This window comes from Amblyomma americanum, chromosome 5 (genome assembly GCF_052857255.1).
Source record: "Amblyomma americanum isolate KBUSLIRL-KWMA chromosome 5, ASM5285725v1, whole genome shotgun sequence".
Classification (NCBI taxonomy): domain Eukaryota; kingdom Metazoa; phylum Arthropoda; class Arachnida; order Ixodida; family Ixodidae; genus Amblyomma; species Amblyomma americanum.
This window is the reverse complement of record NC_135501.1, coordinates 134512651-134532829: the sequence shown is the minus strand read 5'-3', so window position 1 is coordinate 134532829 and position 20179 is coordinate 134512651. Positions and strand designations below refer to the sequence as shown.

The window sequence follows — 20179 nt, the reverse complement described above, 5'->3', positions numbered from 1 at the left end:
AACGCAGTCAATAGAACACTTTTATTGTTTTCGTGCTTCAAACAAGTTTCGTCCACTTTTGGCTCCCGAGAACTGTTCTGCCAGCATATGTCCACACTTCCTAGCGGGTAAGCAAAGGAGCTGCAATGTAAGGCATGATAAGAATGGTTGATTAGTGCCATTTCTGTAAAGAAGATTTGAGCTACTAGCCTACTGCGGTCAGCACATGCACGCTTGTAAGATATCGGCTAACAGAAGGATAGCTCTCAAAAGTAAAGATTATTTCTTCAAAGAAGCTGCCTTGTCGCATCCGGGGTGGCAAGAGCGCTGTTAACGCGTGACACGTGAGATTATAGATATATGAGATCTACAATACGTGGCATAATATTACACTTAGGAATGCATGTATATACGAGTACCTTTGTAACGACTGATACAGTGCGCTTGAACATGTAAGTTAAAGACAAATTAACGTTTTGAGTTTAGTTCCCATGAGCGCTTTTCTGAGGCAGCAAGAATCAAGATGTAACAGTCATTGGTCCACTGCTGATGTCAAAGCCGAAATTACTAAAGGTGCAAAACACGTCGGGTGCTTTGCAGCCATTGCTCGACAATTTTGAAAATTAATACTCATGTCTGCAGCTGAAACCGTTTACCAAGTGAGAGCACAATTCCCTGAAGGAAGCAATTACTCAGGCCTAAAAAAAGAGTAGAATAGTTGTGTTTAAAGATGACATAAACTCTGTGAAAATGCGAACTCTTCCCGTGCCGGTTAAAATAAAATCTGTGCCCTTTCGGTACATGTAAAGTCGCGAATGTTGGCCAACGTACTCAACGGAAGAGTCCGGCAGGCTGCTATAGTTTCGTTCATCGATTAGCCTTTCCAAGCTAAACTGCTCAAGAACTGAACTTGCATGCAGTTTGAAAGCATCAGTGGCTAAATGGTAGTAGAGTGAGCCATGAAAACTGTCGTACGTGACAATCCGAGTTCGATTCAATTGTTCGCACTGGTCATTTCCTGAGCCTCGCAGAAAGCTCTGGGAAGGAAATGATTAGTTACACAGAGACAAAGATAGGCACCGTGAAGAAGCAAGGAAAGGCTGAGAACAAGAGATTCTGTAAGAAGTTTTTCTTTTTCAAAATTGCTTTACTTTCCTATTGTGATCATAACACATTCAGTCTGTTACAGTGCCATTGACAACTGCCCCACCGTTCTCATACATCTATTCATTGCCGCTGGAAGTGTCTGAGAACGAGTATTCCATGTTTATGTTAACACGAAACCTCAGCCAATCCTGCGCTGCGGTTATGTGCCGTTTCAAATAAGGCAACAAAAACCAGGCATAATGTGCAGTCGGCCAACTTGCACGTGTGAAGGGTGTTAAAAGAGCCGAAAGGGGAAAAGAAAAGTAAGAAATGGTATTGCATGAACTGACATTCGTCTACGCGCGATCTTGTGTTCTGCGCTTGCGCAATGATGCAGTGCGCCAACTTCGTGCTTCGCCTGCCGCCTCGTCTGAAATAATTGTTTACGTCGAATCTGCCTCCAAATCCGCTTTGAATGCATCCTAAATGGTAAGATGTATACCGAGGGGTACAGCAAATGATTGGCGTGCAGGTAATTGTTGGTTAGAGGCAAAATGGAAGGAAACAGAAAAATTAATTTTGACTGCTTTCAGCAGTGATTTTAACTAAAAATCCTCTAAGAAAGCAACGTAAAGAGGAACGCACCGCCAACAGGTAAACTAAAAATAATTTGCATTTTTTTTGCTTTGTTAAAAAGTAGCAATAATATCAATAAAAAGCGAATTTTCACCGCTGTCTTCCGCGTTAATAACCATGACATTGCTCCGCAGGAGTAATAGGAGAGGCGTACTTTCACCCTGCTCTAATCTTTTCTCACAAATGTTCTCGTATCCTCACGCATGCCCAGAACAGAAGTCGCCCGACGGCGATGGTCTTGTTGTATGGCACGTGGAGCTAAATATTCATTGCTTCCTCTGGAAGAATTTCCGGCTAGGGGCGCCGATCTCGCTGCGTTTTCTTTTAATTTCCACCAACCATTCTTTTCTTTTTGAAATTAAGCTCAGGTTAGGATTTTTTTTGTTCAAATTGAGATCACTCCTCTTTTTTAGTTTTCTTCCTACGTCAATTCTGCCCGGTAATATCAGGCTTTAATTTCTTCCTTGTGTGAGAAATTCTCTTCCTGGGTATATGTGCCTGTCTCCAAGAGCACGACCCCAACATCTTGAAGCTAAATATCATCTACGACTGGCATTCTTTAACCTGCTCTGACGTCGCACAGTACGGGAGAGTTTTTGCATTTAGCCTTCATCGAAATCGGGCCGCAGCAGTCCGCAAAGTAGGTATCATCCGACGAATGCTAACGACACTTATACACCGCGGCACAGAGGAAGAAACCTGAGTCCGTCATGTGCATTACACATGACCATGGTCAGGGGTTAGTCGTGGCAAGTAAAAAAAGTGAAAGGATGGCTACCACTGTGCACTGCGAGATTTTGTGACAGCTGTTAAGAAATTGATATTTTACGGTATGTTCAGAAAGAGAATATGAAAGCGACTTTAATTCCGCGCGCATCATACCTGCACACTTAGTTGCCCAGTTATAGTCGTTTTTATACTTGCGGTCATCTCCACTCCGCCGTTCTTGGAGCGCGGCGTCACCCATGATACTCTCCTCGGGCGCCATGTTTCTCATCAGCTGCCGGATATGGACCGTGGTACATTCCTCCGCCATACTCTCCCTCCTCCTTCCATGGTAACGCTCTTTCTCTTCCCTGTGGGGTGACCACCTTCGGGGTGGTTACCGTGCTAGCCACCAACCGCTTGCCTGCGTCCTACGCTCTCGCCGTACCTTCCTTCTTCCCTGGTAGTGCCGCCGCAATGACTCAGTGGTTATGGTGCTCAGCTGCTGACCCGAAAGACGTGGGTTCGATCCTGGCGACGGCGGTCGAATTTCTAGAGGCGAAATTGTAGAGACCCGTGTGCTGTGCGATGTCAGTGCACGTTAAAGAACCATAGGTTGTCTTAATTATCCGGAGCCCTTCACTACGGCGTCCCTGATAGCCTGAGTCGCTTTCGAACGTTAGACCCCCATAAACCATAAACCATCTTCCACGGTAGCCATCTTCCGGTTCAGCTTTCGTATGCTTTCGCCATAACGTCCTCCTCCCATGGTAAACATCCTCCGCTCTCGCCGCACCCTCCTCCTCCTTTGCGTGGTTCCGTGGTAACCACCATTCGATTACGCGCTCTTACACACTCGTCATACCCTGCTACTCCCAAGGTAATTACCCTGAGTGTGGTTCCTATGGAAACGCATCCACCGGTTACGCCGGCGACTACGACCATTACGACGTACTACTGCAATTACTACGACGTGAAACCCACGAAGAGGCGCTTAACAGGTGTCGCTGTAAAACGAAACGGAACAAAAACGCATGCAGTTCATCTATAGACCATTTTATAACTTTACTTTATCATTATATTTGGGAATCTGGCGTCATCTAACGCCTTGGTCGGTTGCGACCGCCATGCTTGCATGCGCTATCTCACATGCGATATGTATAACACTCAGGACGCTCACGGAATGCATAGGCGTTTTGGAGCTTCCGCGTTTTTTTGTCTTCTAAATGTTGCTGACTGACTGGAAAAGCTTATCAAGCAGCAGTGAAAGTGCTTGTCGAAAAAATTGTTGGAATTTTGGCAGAACAGGGGGCGGCAGGAGCTTGGATAATCATGGTGATGATTGACATAGGCGAATAAAACTTTACTAAGAGTGACTAACCTATGTGGTCCAAAGTACTGGTTGAGAACCGCTGGCTGAGAGGGCAGCGTCAAGAGAGCTATCAGAACCAACTGTCAAGCTTTTTTCTATGATACGATTGACTAAGGTAATTATTTGGGAATATTTTGGACCAGCGACGTCAGTCATTTCTTGACGGCTATCCTAAGTACGATATGAGTCAGATCATTTTGTCAAGTGGGTGCAGGATGCATTCACTAAGTTTACTGTTTTAATGATTGTGACATAAAGTTCGTTTCGTGAATGCCGACTCCCATGTACTAGTATACTTTCCCAGTAAAAAAAAAAAAAAGCCGCACCATGAGGGCAGGGGTAAAGTAAAATATGAATAAAGGCAGAGAGAAAGATGTACCTCAGATGATACGGCATGGCTTGAAACAATTTCAACCATCGGAGGAGGAGAGGGGATTTCATTAACATTCAGTAATGCCGCAAATAACGCGCAAATCAAGCTTCTGTGGCAGAAAGCTGTAAGAAGCCCGCTCGAATGTGCGCAGGAAAGCAGAGTGTTCAGGGTAGCTAGGTAACAATTCCTTAGAAATCGCGTGAAATTCAGGTAACGAGCTTAACGACTGATAGGAATAACTTTCGTTTTGACCTTGCGCTTATTCTTTTTCGAATTCCTCTTGTCCAGAATTGGCAAGCACACTCACAGCATTGGCACTTGCACGTGATTCCTTCAGTGGAGCAGAGGACTATGTAGTGGCGGGGACAGTGGTGGTTCCTCAGCGACGCACAGGGGTCGTCGTCTGTCACTGGGAGGTGGACGGCGGAAAAAAAATATATATATATATTACAAACACAGTATACGCGAAACCAGTTCCGCAATCCTCTTTAAGCAAGAAAACTTTCACGAACGGTGGTTAAAATTCGCTAAAGTCATGCATTGCATTTTTTTTCTCTTAAGTGGTCCTTACTGGCCCTGCAAAATCAGGAGGTCTTGCAGATGGTCTGAATACGGAAAGGACTGATCAAGCGTTAAAAAAACAAAGAAAAAATTAATAAGTGTATTCATATAAACAGAGAGAAAAACAGAAATATTATTGAAACGACCGAAGAACGTCTGAAGGCCGAGAAGAGGTCGCGAAATTAGGCACACAGAATTTCAGGCGAAACATTTCTTAGCCGAGAGAAACACGTAGAAAGAACGTTGACACGTTTTCATAGTTTAGTAAGGCACCCAGTCTTACCACATCTGCATTGGCACCTGTGCGAGTCGACAAAGCAGGCGACCTTAGATCCAGCCTGGCATTTTAGAAGGGGACATTCCGGTTCATCTATAAGAACGAACACGCAGAAACATCTTTAATATTCATGTGGGGCTGACCCGATAATTAGTCCCGCAATTAACATATGCAAAGTACAACCACTAAGTATGCAGCTATTGCAGTAATTGCAGTAATTGTTATCTTCGCTATTATATTACATCGCTGGCGTAAACTGAATAATAAATATTAATTTCTCTGGCGTTCAAGGAACGCATCTGGATGGTTTGAACCCTTTGTAGACGTGTTTGCCTTTGAAATTAAACAAATAGATAAGCGATTATTTTTCTATTTGTGAATAAACAATATGAGGCACGCCACTGTCAGTGACTCCAGATTAACTTTAGGCACATTAGGCTCCTTCACGTGCACCAATGTCTCACAGAGAAAGCATGCACCTCCCTCTCGGTTGAGTGGCTTTTTGTTTTAGTACGGAGTAAGTATACTGATTATACAGTGGTAGTGTCTCTTTTTGGCAAGCGCGTAGAAATGGTATGCCACATTGAGAGCAACAAGGCTGGAACTCGAGAGTCGTACCATACGTAGAGCAAACACTCGCCTTATTAGTAGTTATAAAATACATCTATCGATGGTCCTAAGCTGCGTGAACGCTTGCCTGAAGTAGCCGTTGCCAGCATGGCGAGCAGAACTAGTCCCTGTACAAGGTACTTTCCAGTCATGGTCAACGGTGCTGAAAAGGACGAAGCGTCTTAGACATTTACACGTGGGGTGATACAAGGTGACGAACACGATGGCAGCTAGGAAGCACTACTGCCTTGCTTCAGTGATTATCCGTGCCGTAAACCGAAAACCCTCTCAACAAGACGCAAAATCCCTATCTCTGCCTCTTCTTCCCGTACCATCTAAAGAATTCGGCCAGCTTGGATTTTGTGAGAAAATTTGGATTTTTAATATGCCTTCACACTTCGTAAAAGTTCTTTTCAGTACGATTTTGCTGCTCAAATTTCGTGCCAAAAGCAATACTGTGACGACATCACTTCGATTTTTCAATTTCCTGTCGTGTAAGTTGCAGAAAATACATATCTTCTTTCAAAAGACGACAGCCCGGCTGTGATTGATGTAACAACAGGATATCAGAAATTACACAGTTATTTAAACAAACAAAAGTCTTCCACGTGTGGCTGCATTCCTAGCTTAAATGTCAGCTCCCTGGCCTAGACGAAAGTTAGTTTGATGGATTGGAGCACAGTGCGACAGCCGAAAGCACGCAGCATTTTTTTTCATCTCCGTTTGTCACGCTGTTTACAATGGACCAATAGTTAGTCGCCCGTGTTTCTGTTCTTCCAAGTAAGCTCGGTTTTTCTGCGTGATTTAAGGCAATGAATATGTTCTTGAGAACGCAAGCCTCACGGGACTTTAAATGCATCTGTGCGTTAAACCATATGCGAAATTAGCGAGTTTTTTAAGTCCAGATGTCAAATGGGATCACTGTACAGACAGCTTGTCCATAGCTTGATGTGAAGTTGAAAAATTTCACGGATTTGAACATGTAGGACGCCTTTAGGCTAGTAATTAAACATGCTTCAGAATAACTAATTGTTGGGTGAGTTGGGGCAAGGCGCGAAAGAACAGCGGCGCAACAAAACTGAAAGTCTAAACTGAAAGGAGACTACACTTAACGCTTATTTAAGTTCGAGAATATTGACCTACCTTCAGAGTGGCTTCCTCTCAAGTCAGAGTGTGGGCGGAGTTCCTTAGAGCAAGCTGTGAGACTGCAGACAAAGTCTGTGCTCTTCTTAAAGGTCTATGTTTGCGAAAATAGAGGTCTCTGGTTGCCGTGTATACGCTGCACGTGGCTGGGCGCCCACGAACGGATAACAGGAAAAACCGCTACATGGCAGTTTCATGCGATAGGTGAAATGTTTTTCCTTTCGCGGTTGCCTTGACGTTGCGGTACAGGAAGAGCTTCCCGGTTATAAAAAAGTGCCTTTTTGGTTTTTATTTTTTAATTCTGGGAGCAACGTTTTGCCTACTGCTTTTTTTTTTTCATGTGCGTCGACAATGCTGCCTGCTGTGATTAGTAAAAGAAAGTGTAGCTTGATCCGAGATTGCGGAATTCAAAACAACTGTGCGTTTCAGGCATGCCTTGATGTTATTAAATATTTACGAAGAGCTCACACAGAGGCTCACAAGCAGTCAACACGAGACTGAGAGTGTCTTTGCCATGCGCGATCCAGTGACCAGTAGCTTAGAAAGTAGCTGCAGTATTAACAATTTCGGATGTTATGTTATAGTATAATGGTCTAGCAAATTGAACTAACTGGTATTTACAATAATGAGTAATAAAAAAGGAAGCGTCAAAATTTTTTTAAGATCATAGCAGGCGTATTGCTGCGTGCAGTGATGGGACGAGAAGAATTTCCAATAATTAACTTTGTCCAAGACGCTCGCAAGTTGAAAGTCATTGCAGGGAAGCGTTGTGTCATCGAATATTTCATATTTAATACGCAAAATTCTGAAGTGATTCCTGCCACCAACTTCTCTGTGTTCAAATCTTATTATCTTTGTTCTTGACACTCTAAGATTAGGCGAACCTATTTCCAGCTGCACGAATCATAATGAAGGCACTGCGAATACGCTCTGCTAAAAACACTCAGAATGAATTTTCAAAGGTGCTGAGGCTGTGTAGCATAAAGGTGACTTTGGCTATTACATAAATTATGAATTATTCTTGTGGAGGTGGCTTTGGTAATTTCAAGATCCCTTTCAGGAGATCGAAACATTGTTTCTCTCAATTGGCGATGAGCGCATCGCAGCTTTGCATTTAGAAACAAAGTGCTCGTTTTTATCTCGGCTTCAGCGGGCTTGTTACTCAGCGTCTACAATCATTATGAATTCTTGAACAGAAGTACGCTGAGAGGAATCTCTTGACAGGGGCTATTGAGACGAGTCCCGTGTGGTCATTTATCTTGGCTAGCCTGGGCGACATGAACCATGGAGTGAGAGCTTTTATGATTGTGGACAGGGTACGAATAAAATAATTGTCCAATTGTGATATAGGTAGTCCTTTCTCCAGGCTCTGCGGTCTGAAGAGTGGACTCCCTGGATAATCGGTCATGCGATCCAGGGGCACCAAATCGTGGTCACTCTTGCAGGAAGAGGTATGGGGGTGAGCGTGTTCTTTCATTTAATCACAATATTCACCCCTATAAACGAATGCTGTCGTGTATAGAGAAAGTATATTAGGTGCCTGTCGCTGCAAAAACAAAATGAAGACAGTCTGTAGTTAGCTTCCAGATTTAGGGGGTGGAGCATTGGACGTAGTTAATATGTGCAAAATCAAGCACCCCTACATCAGGTGCTAGGCTTCTGGTGCAGCAAGAATGGTAAATCCCTTTTGCACTTAAAGTTTCATTCAAGCACCCAAGAAGAGTAATTAGCTCATGAGTCACAAGTTAAAGAACAAGGTGAAGCTAAAAAGAAGAAACTGCTTTATAGATTGCTAAAAAAAAATGCGCGAAGACGACGGAACAAAAAGAGGCACAAATACGCACACACAAAGCGCGCTGTGTATTCGTCTTTGTGCCCCTTCTTGTCCCGTCGTCTTCGCGAAGTTTTTTTGGCAATCTAAATGAACCAACTACATCAGGTCTTACTGCTTTATCGACTCATTTTATCAGTTGCCGTTGGGTTGTTACGGAGGTATCCACTGGGCTTCTTTAAGTGCATGTTAAGTTCGAGTTCGTGATCGTAGGTATTCAGTGAATGGACGTCGTTTTTGTACATCATGATATTTAACATAACGCCAAAGCACAAGGTTTCCATAACTGGAAAACAAAAGAGTTGCTGACCGTGAATTTTCGTACGTTGCCGAAATTGGTCCCCGCACGAGCAGCTCTCGTGGCGTCTTCTTCTTTTGCCAGGATGTCACGTTTGCACACACTGTTTACCTTATCCGCTATTTCAGGGATTTCAACCCATTTATAGGTTTGCCGCTACTAAATGGGCTAAACGTAAACAGCTATGCACGGTTTAGCGATTTCAAGGGCCACGGGATTTCTTTAGTGATACATGTGCCTCTGGAACCAAGCGCGGATAGTATGTCTTACTGTTTCAGCTGTCTGTCGTCTCTAAACATGCAAAGTTGCTGTCTCGTTCATATGCGGTGTGCCTCATTTTCGTTTTTGAATAAAATAATTAGAAGCATGTGTGTGTGTTTGTGCGTGCGCGTGTGTGTGATTTTCGAGTTTCTTCTACTGTGTATGTCTTTCGCGCATATTTTAGAATTCTCCACGAGATTCAAAGCTAGCTTTTCCCCTCGAACATTAAGAACCCGAGGAGTTTCGGCCAAATGTGCTTCAAAGACTTCATATAAGTAGGCTTGCAGTTTGGCACAGTCTCCCTTTATACGAATCTCTGTCGCATTCCAATGGCTTTTTGTTCTAGAGCACGGATGAGTATGTTTATAATAATAATAATAATAATTGGTTTTTGAAGGAAAGGAAATGGCGCAGTATCTGTCTCATATATCGTTGGACACCTGAACCGCGCCGTAAGGAAGGGGATAAAGGAGGGGGTGAAAGAAGAAAGGAAGAAGAGGTGCCGTAGTGGAGGGCTCCGGAATAATTTCGACCACCTGGGGATCGTTAACGTGCACTGGCATCGCACAGCACACGGGCGCCTTAGCGTTTTTCCTCCATAAAAACGCAGCCGCCGCGGTCGGGTTCGTTTATGTTTCAAGTGCACTTTTTTATCTGAATTGGCTACATAGCTTACTGTCACCTTTATTTCCGGTAAGTATATCTTATTGCTTTATTTTTCAGCTATAACAGTCATTCCGGTTATGAATCACGAAGATTAGAATTCAAGAGCTGTAGTGAGAAAGTTTTATTGCTGGAAACTGGAAGCTATATATCTTTCCACCACACCGCCGGTACAATGAACCGTGATCATGAGCTGCAACGCTTGGCGGCGCATCGAAGCATCTCCTTCCAGGTTCTCAGTAGAAATCTGTAGAAAAATAAGCAAAAATGTATCAAACCGCATATTACTCTTGAATGCTCCGAAATGTTCCCACTCCCAAGTCGGAAGCCCAAGCGGACACACATACACACCAAAAATGGCTGTGGTTCAGTTCTGATCAAACCTGGAGTGACGCGATAGCTACAGCTGGCCGAGTGGAACTCGTTTCGTTTTGCTGGGCGTTCCTTCTTGATCTTCGTCCCTGGACGTGGATCCACTCTCTTCTCTCCCCTCTCCCCCACTCCACTCCCCCCCCCCCCCCCCCCCCTCCCCTGCTCCGCCGGAAGCTGCTCCGCACCGCGTGACCAGGCTGTGCGCCACCCACGCTGAAGGCTCGAAATGCTAGCATAATGTAGCTATCGCTACAAAAAATGGAGTCAAAAAGCTTTTTAATGACTGTCGTCTTAATGTTCACACTGTTCTTTTCTCTGGAAATTTAGCAATATATCTGCCATCCCTGCAAAATTAGTTGCCACCGAACATGAGCTGCCGGCGATGCCCGCTAGGCTTATCACGTCCACACAAGCAGGAAGGCATTGAGTGGTTCAAGTTAGGCGAGATACCTTGTACAGACCATTACCCTACGCACGGGATCATTTCACGGTTGTGCTGTCTTCTTCTGCACGTCCTGTTTCTGTGATAATTCCTAGATAGCCTGAAGTGCACTACATTTGCGCGTAACAAAACGGCGCACTTTATCTGCCTTTAATGCTCGGCAGTGAGGAATTATGGAAGGTCACAAAGCATTTTATGTGATAGAAAACAATGCCATGAACGCTGAAGCTTTGTTCTTCGAGGACTCAATACTACATGTAGTGAGACGGTCACTCGGGCAGTGGCTTACAGAAAAATTCTAGTGTACGAATTGGGAGAAGCAAAATTCACCTAACGGTAATTTCCTTACAGAAAAATTCTAGTGTACGAATTGAGAGAAGCAAAATTCACCTAACGGTAATTTCCATGTAGAATATTCGTTTCTTTAGGTTGATGCACAAAATCAAGCCATGGTTTAATCACTGGTGTCAAATTGCAGCTAATATTTGTCATTTAATCTAAGTGTAAGGGCACTCACCGCATTGGCATACGCAAGCCTTGTGCGTTGAGCTGCACTTGCGTGAAGTGCCTTCCGGGCACCAAAGTTCCACCGATGCGCAGGCGTCAGCAGCAACGACTAAAAAAAAAAACAACGACGGAATGGGTCACCTCAAATTGGTGATTTTTTCATGCAGAGTAGTTGCGACACAAATATAAAAACAATACTTAAGGGAGGGTTGACAGACATTGCGATCGATAACAGAAGGATACGCGAACAGGAAATAATTCTTGGAAGTTTTCACTTTCACCACCAAGACAACTTCGCTGCCTACTGGCGTTCGGTGTTCTGTTGATCGCATTGCGAGTGAGGGTTTACACCGCTCGGAAGAGCAGAAGAGAAGCGGGAACTAGGCGCTTCCTAGTGATCTCTCATTTGTGTTCGTTTTGCTCTCAATAGAAAGCTGAAGAGCGCTTGAGTTCGGGACAGTTGCCTGAAGCGCAACGAAGTGGCCATCTATCGAAAATAACAATCGAAAAAACAGAGGCACTGGCAGTGACGCAATTTTTTCCGTTGTTTCTTTTTCAATGTGCGTTGCAATCCACCATGCTAATGTTGAATTCCAATGGCAGATCGAGAGCGCTCCGCCGGATCACAAACGGAGCGCGTAGTTCAGGCGGAGATCACTCCCTCCCATTTTGTCAATGGAATGCATGCGCTCCCGCGGGGGCACTTCAGCGCAAGAATAGCTCCAAGTTCAGGCAACATGGCGGCGCCCTTCGAAGCGCAGCCTCTCGCTTCACCAGCGATTCGTCCTTGCCGCCACTCTGTCTCTCGCGTTCACGGCAAACAAAAGGCGCACGAAGCTTTCGCTTTGTGTGATGATGCCCGCGCCACAAAATTCTAGTGATGAAACGCGCCAAATTTTAAGATTGCTTCCTTATTTACAGAGCTGCTAGGCTTAGAGAGTACGCGTCATCTGACGTCAGAAAGCGCGGGAGGTTCAAACAAGCCAACGATCTTGGTCTAAAAAGCGGTCAGAAAGAATTGACTGCGATGGAATTGACATCCTGTTAAGAAAATTATTTGTTTTAACTGTGCGGACGCGAATAAAACGAAAAATAATTACATTTGGGAGAATTCAATTTAAAAAAAAAGTCAAAAATACTGCTTGTACGTTGCCCGGATCACCGCGTAGCGACGGCAGGAAGTTCGCATATGCGACAGAACGGATGCAGCCGGTCATGACCGGAAGCGGACGCGGGAAAGTAAAACGTCGCGCGGGGTTCTGGTCAAATCTGCCGATTTAGGCGGAGCAAATATCGCTGCTCCACGGAGCGATCCGGGATCGACGTCTGATCCCGATCTGCCATTGGAACAGACAACTCGCACTTCCATTTTGCCACTGGAATACGATTGCTCCCAACAGAGCAGAAAAACTTGATCCGGATCTGCCATTGGAATTCAAAATAAGGAATGCTTTGGAGTCTCAATACGCGCCCTAAAGCTCCGCAAGCCAGAGGCACAGAAATATAAATTCTCTTCGCTTTCTGGTGTTTTCAGCATTCGCAAGCGTCAAATGCTTACCACATTTGCAGTTGCAGTCATTTCCATCCAGGATGCATGCCGCTTTCGATCCAGCGGGGCACTCAGTGTCGGGACAAGTTCGTCCTGAAAGTTCAGGGGAGATCAATTATTCGGCAAGGAGACGGGCAATGACTGGAAGCAAACCCACTCAGAAATGCTGTTATATAGAAAATAAAAAAAGCACCGAAATATATGACACTGGATAATAAGTAATTGCAGCGCGCCTATTTGATTATTTGGTTGTTTAATTTTTTTCTGCTATTTCATCGACGGTCGCGAAGCCGATGCTGCGCTTCATCCTTGACAGCAGAGTGCTGGCGGCGACGACCCATCTCATCCAGGGCGGAGACCTGGAGTTGCAAACACTTTATCGTGTTTTACGTTTTCGACAAATATGCTGCACTCTAAATGCAATATGCCAAGTATCGTAATCGTCTCGTGATTTTTTTCTGTGCTTTTCGGCCGGGGTTTAACCTTTACAACTTCACCGAATGCCAAACGATGTGTGCGTTTTCCAGCTATATTCGAAGCGAACTTTGTTTTCCATGTGCAAAGGTTAGAAAGGCGCGCGTGAAGACAGAGCTTTGAGAGAGACGAGCGCTTTTCCGAAACCGAGGGCATTGTTAGGGGCCGTGCGCGAGAAGCTTCGTCCCCCTCTCCGGTCATGTGATCTGGCTACGCCACCACCACCATCACTGCCGAAACCACGAACTGGATAATAACAGGCTCGCTGTAAAACTAACTGTGGTATCGCTGCCTGTACGACACCAGGCAACTTATGTGAGCACTCATGCGCCATCAATATCACTTATGTTTCATACATGCGGCCATGATGATGTGTGTTTATTCGCCTATTGTTCCAAAGCAATGCAGGTGCATATATGTGACGCTGACACATTTATGTGGGCCACAACATAATTCCTCTAATGTGAAACCTTACGGTCGCACATTTTTAAGTTTTAGAAGGAACGTTTCATTTGCCCAGCAGCGAACACTGTGCCCTGTATTGAAATGTGTGCAAAAGTTAATGTGCCACCCATATGAATTTTTCGACTCGAGTACCAGCATCAATCTTGATGCCGTTCACTCCGAGAGCGGGATTCAACCGTTCCAGCAATCGTGCTTTATCAAGCACAATACTGGAGGGAATTTCTGTTACGAGTGAAGCATAGGCGGCACAGTCTGGAAAGCCCACAATAGCCACGGCTACGAAGAAAGCAGCGAATCCAATAAAATTGGCGCAAAATGTTCAACCAATACGCGCACCCGACACCCGAGTGGAGCATGCCAAGGAGCCATAAAAGGATGAAGCGAGCATTTAAGGCGCAGAAGAGAAATGTTAGAAGTGTGTGACGGTTGGATGTGCCTGAAAACTCGATTCTATTGTCCTTTGCGACGAAGGTTTTAGCCCTATTCGTGATAGTCTCTGGGGCCGTGGTGTAAACAAAAGCCTTTGAGTTCTGTCAAACACTTACATATTGTGAAGGTTTGCACCTTCAGTGATAAGGCAGTAACAAGTTCGGCACGTTTTCTCAGAGACTGTACGCAAGATAACCTTTCTGTAATCAAGGCGCGTTCTTCTGTGCTTGGAATTAAACATTTCTGTGCTGTTGCAGGCGTTATGTTGTGTATTTACGCCTGTAAATAAAGCCTTGTCAAGCTCTTCTGGCAGTGCTAGAAAAGGGTGAACTACCCATTGTGCTTTATACGCGGAGTGCCGGTTAGTATCAGAAGCCCTACAGGCTCTCGGCTTGACTGTATCGGCATTTGCATCCTTTCATATGGCTATCACTTGCGCAATAACGATCAATAAGGAGTATTAATTCACCATCTTAAATGAAGACGCACGTTGCGGATAAATGATAGCGCATGAAGCGCTCTTTATGTGGTAGACTGCTATTTTGATAGATATTCTTCTCACCGCTATGCAATCAAATTGCCTAAGCATCGTGACTAAAATGAATTCCGATATCTTGAATCAGCATTTCTGTTTATATTGATTTTAACGACAACGTGGGTATTTGGGGGGGGGGGGATTACGCATGCATTTCGTCATTTTTTGCCTTTACTCTAACAGCACATAAAGAACCGGATACGAAGAGAAGACCAGTGTGGCAGGGGGCGGTAGATAGTAAGGTAAGCGGATCAGATAAAGAAGTCTGAGGGAATAAGGTACGCGCAGCTGGCAAAGGACCGGGTTAATTGGAGAGACATGGGAGAGGCCTTTGCCCTGCAGTGGACATAGTCAGGGTGATGATGATGATGATGATATGCAGTCCTATGTACCATAGTTAATATGGCTCGAAAAGCTGCAAAAATACAGTGTGTGTACAGACGCAGGTGCTTGATTGAAGACCGTCGCGAAACGGTCGCTAGAGGCCCTTAAACCGACAACAAACAGGCTCTAAAGCTGTTGTCCCGGCTATTAAACAACTAATACGCAGTAATATTATCAGCCGAGTAGCCACTTTTCAGAGCCATGCACTATGCAGGATAGGGACCAAACTTCAGCTGAAGCGACACAATGTTGCTGAGTACCAGCGCTATAGCTATCATTATTTTCAGGCTTCGGTTGGAGCAGTCAGAACTGTTGTAGTGTAACGGAACTGTTGTAATGCAATGTGTGATGTTCCGCGGTTTTGCCATTTAAGCTTCTCATAGGGAAATGCGCACCCAATTCTCATAGACAAAAGGAGCGCACAGGCACTTCGAGGAATTGGTCATCTGAGAACGGTTGGTACAGCCGTAAAAGAAAGAAATCATCTCTACACAGAACATCCTTTCTTTACTGAAAATAAAAGGTGCAAAAGTTTATCTTATCAGAAAGAACCATACAACGTGGGAGATTCAAAAACAGCAAACCCTGGATTACTTATTGCTGTTTTATTGTATGTAAGCACTCCAGTGTAAGGTGTGCACATTGGGCAGGATGAACTGTAAAGGCGTTTAATTTACCGTGTAGACTGAAGGCTTCTTCTAGCTACGTGAGTGCTACGTGAGTGAGTATACGAAACCGTGAGGGGAAACGTGCGCTATAAAATTATACGCAGCTGTTGTGAAGCCAGCGTGTGACGTTGCAAACAGGTATTGTGTCGTACACAGCAGAATAAATTGGCTGCACGTGGTGAGGAATCTCGGGTGAAATTTTTATGAGATAATTGCTACATCATCTTGGTTTCTCTAGATTAGGGGAGGTTGTACTTTTGTATTGTTGAAAAGCAATCGCGTCTAGATAATGAATATGCTGGATGAAAATTGATAAGTTCCGGGACGCAACATTCCTGGGCACCAGTGCATGCCACATATTTAAAAGGGAGGTACTGGCAGTGATAAAAAATGCTATTCACCCGTTCACTGAGCACTATTATCAGATAATGTTCTGAATAAAGTATCCGGCTCACAACGAATGCAGAGCGTTATCTAATGATAGGGTGCAGTGAACGCGCGAATTTAATTTCTTATCACTGCCAGCGGCTGGCTTTTAAATACGCTGTATGCCCTTTCTCCACTTGCGGAAATGGGACGAGAACGCCCTAGAGGTGATCCTTCGAAAAATCTATAAGCGCGCCCTGGACCTCCCCATAAAGAAGTCCAATCAACGGCTCATCGATCTCTGGATTACCAGCACCTTTCCGGAGCTACGCGAGGCGGACTTCAAAAACCAATGCTTGCGGTTGAACAAATCGTCGGACGGAAAAAGCCTCCTAGACCGCTTGCACATTCTCTAAAAAGTGCAAGCAGAGGAAAGGACCAAGGTTCCAGAGGACTGGCTCTACGCGCTACATGTCCAACCTCTGCCCCAAAACATGACAAAGGAGACTACGAAGGCCGTCGAAACGCGCGCGTGACGGCCCTGTACGACCGCGATGGCTTTCGCTACGGAGTCTTCAACACGGATGCTGGTGGCCCACACCACGGGGGACAGTGTACGGCTGCAGTAATCTATCAAAACACGTACTGTACGTTCAGGGACTCAGTGTACGCGTCCTAAACATTACACACGCGGAGGAGGTCGCCAGTGTACTCACCGCTGCAGAACCAGACTCCACGTTTATCATAACAGTTTAAGGAAAAATAGCGCAAAAGACGGGGACAAGTGAAAAAAAAAAACAACAGGACCAGCGCTACGTTCTTCACTTGTTCCCGTCTTTTGCGCTATTTTTCCTTAAGTATGTATCACCAACTCGCCCGTGTTGCCATTGTGTTATGGTAACACTCACGGGGAGCCTGCTAGAATCTAGAACAAGGACACATCTATCGACGCGCCGCCAAGATTTTACGTAGATGCCAGTACCACAGCACATGCGTGACTAGAGGGAAACGAGGCTGCGGGCGCCTCAGTCCGCGTGCTCAACCACCGGGCATCGCCGCGACACTCACCGCCTGATGCCTCGGTACCTAACCCGGCTGTCGCTTACAAAGGCATGGTTAAATATTATCAAACACAGCATAGCCGCTTTCATCTCCCTGCGAAAGGGCTAACCAAAAGCGAGGACCGTTGGCTCCTTCGCTTATATACCAATATGGTACTGTGCCCGGCAGTGCTGCAATATTTTATTCAGCTTTTTAACGGGGAGGGCCCGCATTTTGGATACGCGTTCCTCTATCGTGTACCATATGGGTTGGGCATGCACCTCTAACCCAACTTACCCCTCACCTACCCGAGAGAGCTGGGATGCTTCCCTGCTCGGCTGCTCTACCTTAGAGAGCCAACAAGCTCTGTTGGGTAGGGCCCGAGCTACCGCAGAAGCCACAGGGGCCCTGGACAAGAATTTGTAAGGGGCTGGCCCTCCTAGAATTTGCAAGGGGCTGGCCCTTTAGGTCAATCCTCACTCTCTTCTGTAAATAGCCTTGAATAAATGTCTTCAACCAGCACCACTGTGACGCCAATATTTAGAAAGGCGATCGCGCATGGTTAATATTACAAAGATCAGCACTAACGAAAACGCAAGGCAACGCAAAAAAACACACGCAATCTTCAATTTATCCGAACTTAGGTTTTCTACAAGCAGTATTATTCCCCTTTAAGTGATATTACTTAGGGCTGAACCGGTACTTACCTGACGTTGTAGCAATGACGGCAGTAAGCAGCAGAATGGCAAAGGTGGCGTATGTTTTCTTCATAGTGGGCTCTAAAATAAACGAACACAAAGATCCATTTGCCCTTAAGTTATAGATACAAAAGCGTTGTAGACGGTAAAATACAGGCGGGAACAATAGACAGCACAATAGAAAACCGTATTTTGCCGTACGCATTTAGGAAGAAGTCTGGTCTCTTCTCCGCTTCGTATAAGATTACTCAATGAATATAGAAAAACTACATAATATTTTCTGCAGGATACCAGTGAAACAGTTTATGTGTACTCTGATCTTCCCTCTTTTCTGTTCATGAAACGAAAAGAACAGAAAAGGACTGAGCAAGAAGTTAACGAGTTGAGGGTTTCGATCAGAAACTCAAAACCACTTACACGCCTACGACTTACCACTTTCAGTGGTCGTACGGCGAGCAGTGGAACTGGTCTACAACCAACGGTGGCCCCTCAGAAAATCGTGCGAGCTGCGTGGACGCTCGGTCTCGTTTCTGCCGCTCGCTTGCTGAGATTTGTTGGATGACGATCAATTTCTTGAGCCTCGCTTTAGCGGTCCCATCAGAATTAAGGCGATAAAGGACAAACGACTGATAAAGTTGTTCGAAGCGGCGTTGCTGTCGTCATTGGAGCAGATAACCTGATTTCGCACAATAGGGGGAGGTTGCTGCCTTCAATACCTTGCTGCACTGATTCGCACGAAATCGTTACACCGAAAACCTTAGGTGTTGGTTGCTCTCATGTATGTCGAAATGTGGAAGGTCGGTCTTATTATCTCTGTTACGTTTGAGGACACGCAGTCAGGCTGAGGTAGAGACAGAAGTTATTAGGCGGATGAAGCAGCTGATTGGACATTGTTACGAAACTTGACTCAGATAACTTGGGCTGCTGGACAAAAGACACAGGTGTTAGCGTGGAAAGCAGAAAGATATCTATATAGAAGAGAGCTCGTAGCCATATTGTTCGACGGATTGCTGTACAGACGTTCTGCATCTGTGTTCTGTGCAGGTGTCCAGACGGCAAGTGTTATGATTTTATCTAAACGACGAAAAGATCTGTGCAATAAATCTAACATTCAACAGGATATTTAGAGCTGAGACCACAGTCAGCGTTCAAAGCATGTAACGCTGATTTGATATGTCGTTTCACTTTACCCAGGAAGCAAGACGACGGATGGATGGATGGACGGACGGACGGACGGACGGACGGACGGACGGACGGACGGACGGACGGACGGACGGACGGACGGACGGACGGATGGATGGATGGATGGATGGATGGATGGATGGATGGATGGATGGATGGATACGGCTGAACCCTTTAAATCGGTCGGTGGCTCAAGCCACCTAGCCATGACATGAGATTTTACTCTTTTATTGATTTTAGCCACCAATCAGATAATCTTCGCTTGGTTACTTCTACCCGCTTAAAATCTACTTTCTCTTCACTGTGCTTAAACCCCAATGCCTTAGATAAATCAGCCCCTCTGCTTTCCTCTGTAGGGTGAAGCCCTTTACAGAAAAGTATCAAGTGTTCAGCCGTTTCATCCTCCTCTCCGGACGCAACGCACAACGTGTCTATCTCAAGGTACCTGACTCTATATGTCTTAGTCCGCAAAACTCCCGTCCTGGCCTCAAACAACAAAGAGCTTCCCCTACAATTATCATAGATATTTTCTTTGGCCATTTCCTGCTTAAAAATTCTGTATGTTCCCAGTGCCGATTTGGTCAGCATTCCTGTTTTCCACAAAGCTCTCTCTGTTTCTTTAACCTTTTTCTTAACTGATAACTGCTGATTTGCCCCCCTACTGCTGTCCAGATATTTGCTGGTCAATTTTCTAGTCCGCTTTCTCCATTTCGTATCAACATTCCTTACATACAGGTATCTGAAAACTTTCCTAGCCCACTGCTTTTCCCCCATTTTTCTCAATCGCTCCTCAAATGCTATCTTACTGCTAGCTTAAACAAAGAGTGCGGACAAAGATTGCGCGCCATCTAGGTGGCATTGAAGTAAAGTTATTCTGACGTTGCGACGTAGGTTTGCTGAATGCGTTCATGTATAACAGTTTTTTAATTCTTTCAAATTACTTCATGCCTATCGGTTGCCTTGAGAGTTCAGTAGTAAGATTCAGACTTTTAGGTCGGGTAATGCGCCTATTCACCGATGCAGCACAGTATTGCAAAAGGTTGGAACTATATGCACCAATTTTATTTGGCAATAATTTACGGTTAGATGTACTCTCAATATGCATTTCGAGGATTCCTGAGTTAAACTTGCAGCTAACATGCATGCTGCTCTGACTTGGGTGCTTCAGACAAGTGATAGGTTTTGAGGGATAAAAGAAAACAGAAATGACGCCGCTGCGGTGACGCAGTTGTTATGGCGCTCGGCAGTTGATCCGGAAGACGCGGGCTCGATC

At 45.1% G+C, this 20179-nt stretch overlaps 2 long non-coding RNA genes across 3 annotated transcripts; both read right to left on the bottom strand.

Moving 5' to 3' along the window:
- On the bottom strand, positions 1-5823 carry LOC144132701 (uncharacterized). The gene is made up of 4 exons (XR_013314915.1): positions 5687-5823; positions 4996-5082; positions 4459-4560; positions 1-120 (listed from the first exon to the last, which is right to left on the bottom strand). It is a non-coding gene; the product is annotated as an uncharacterized LOC144132701 (long non-coding RNA).
- A 4080-nt stretch (positions 5824-9903) lies between these two features.
- Positions 9904-18318, bottom strand: LOC144135054 (uncharacterized). Of its 2 annotated transcripts, none has more exons than XR_013315362.1 (5): positions 18142-18318; positions 17734-17805; positions 12674-12757; positions 11126-11224; positions 9904-10041 (listed from the first exon to the last, which is right to left on the bottom strand). It is a non-coding gene; the product is annotated as an uncharacterized LOC144135054 (long non-coding RNA). The 2 variants fall into 2 exon arrangements; XR_013315361.1 differs by having other exon boundaries at positions 18157-18315.
- Positions 18319-20179: the final 1861 nt, after the last annotated feature.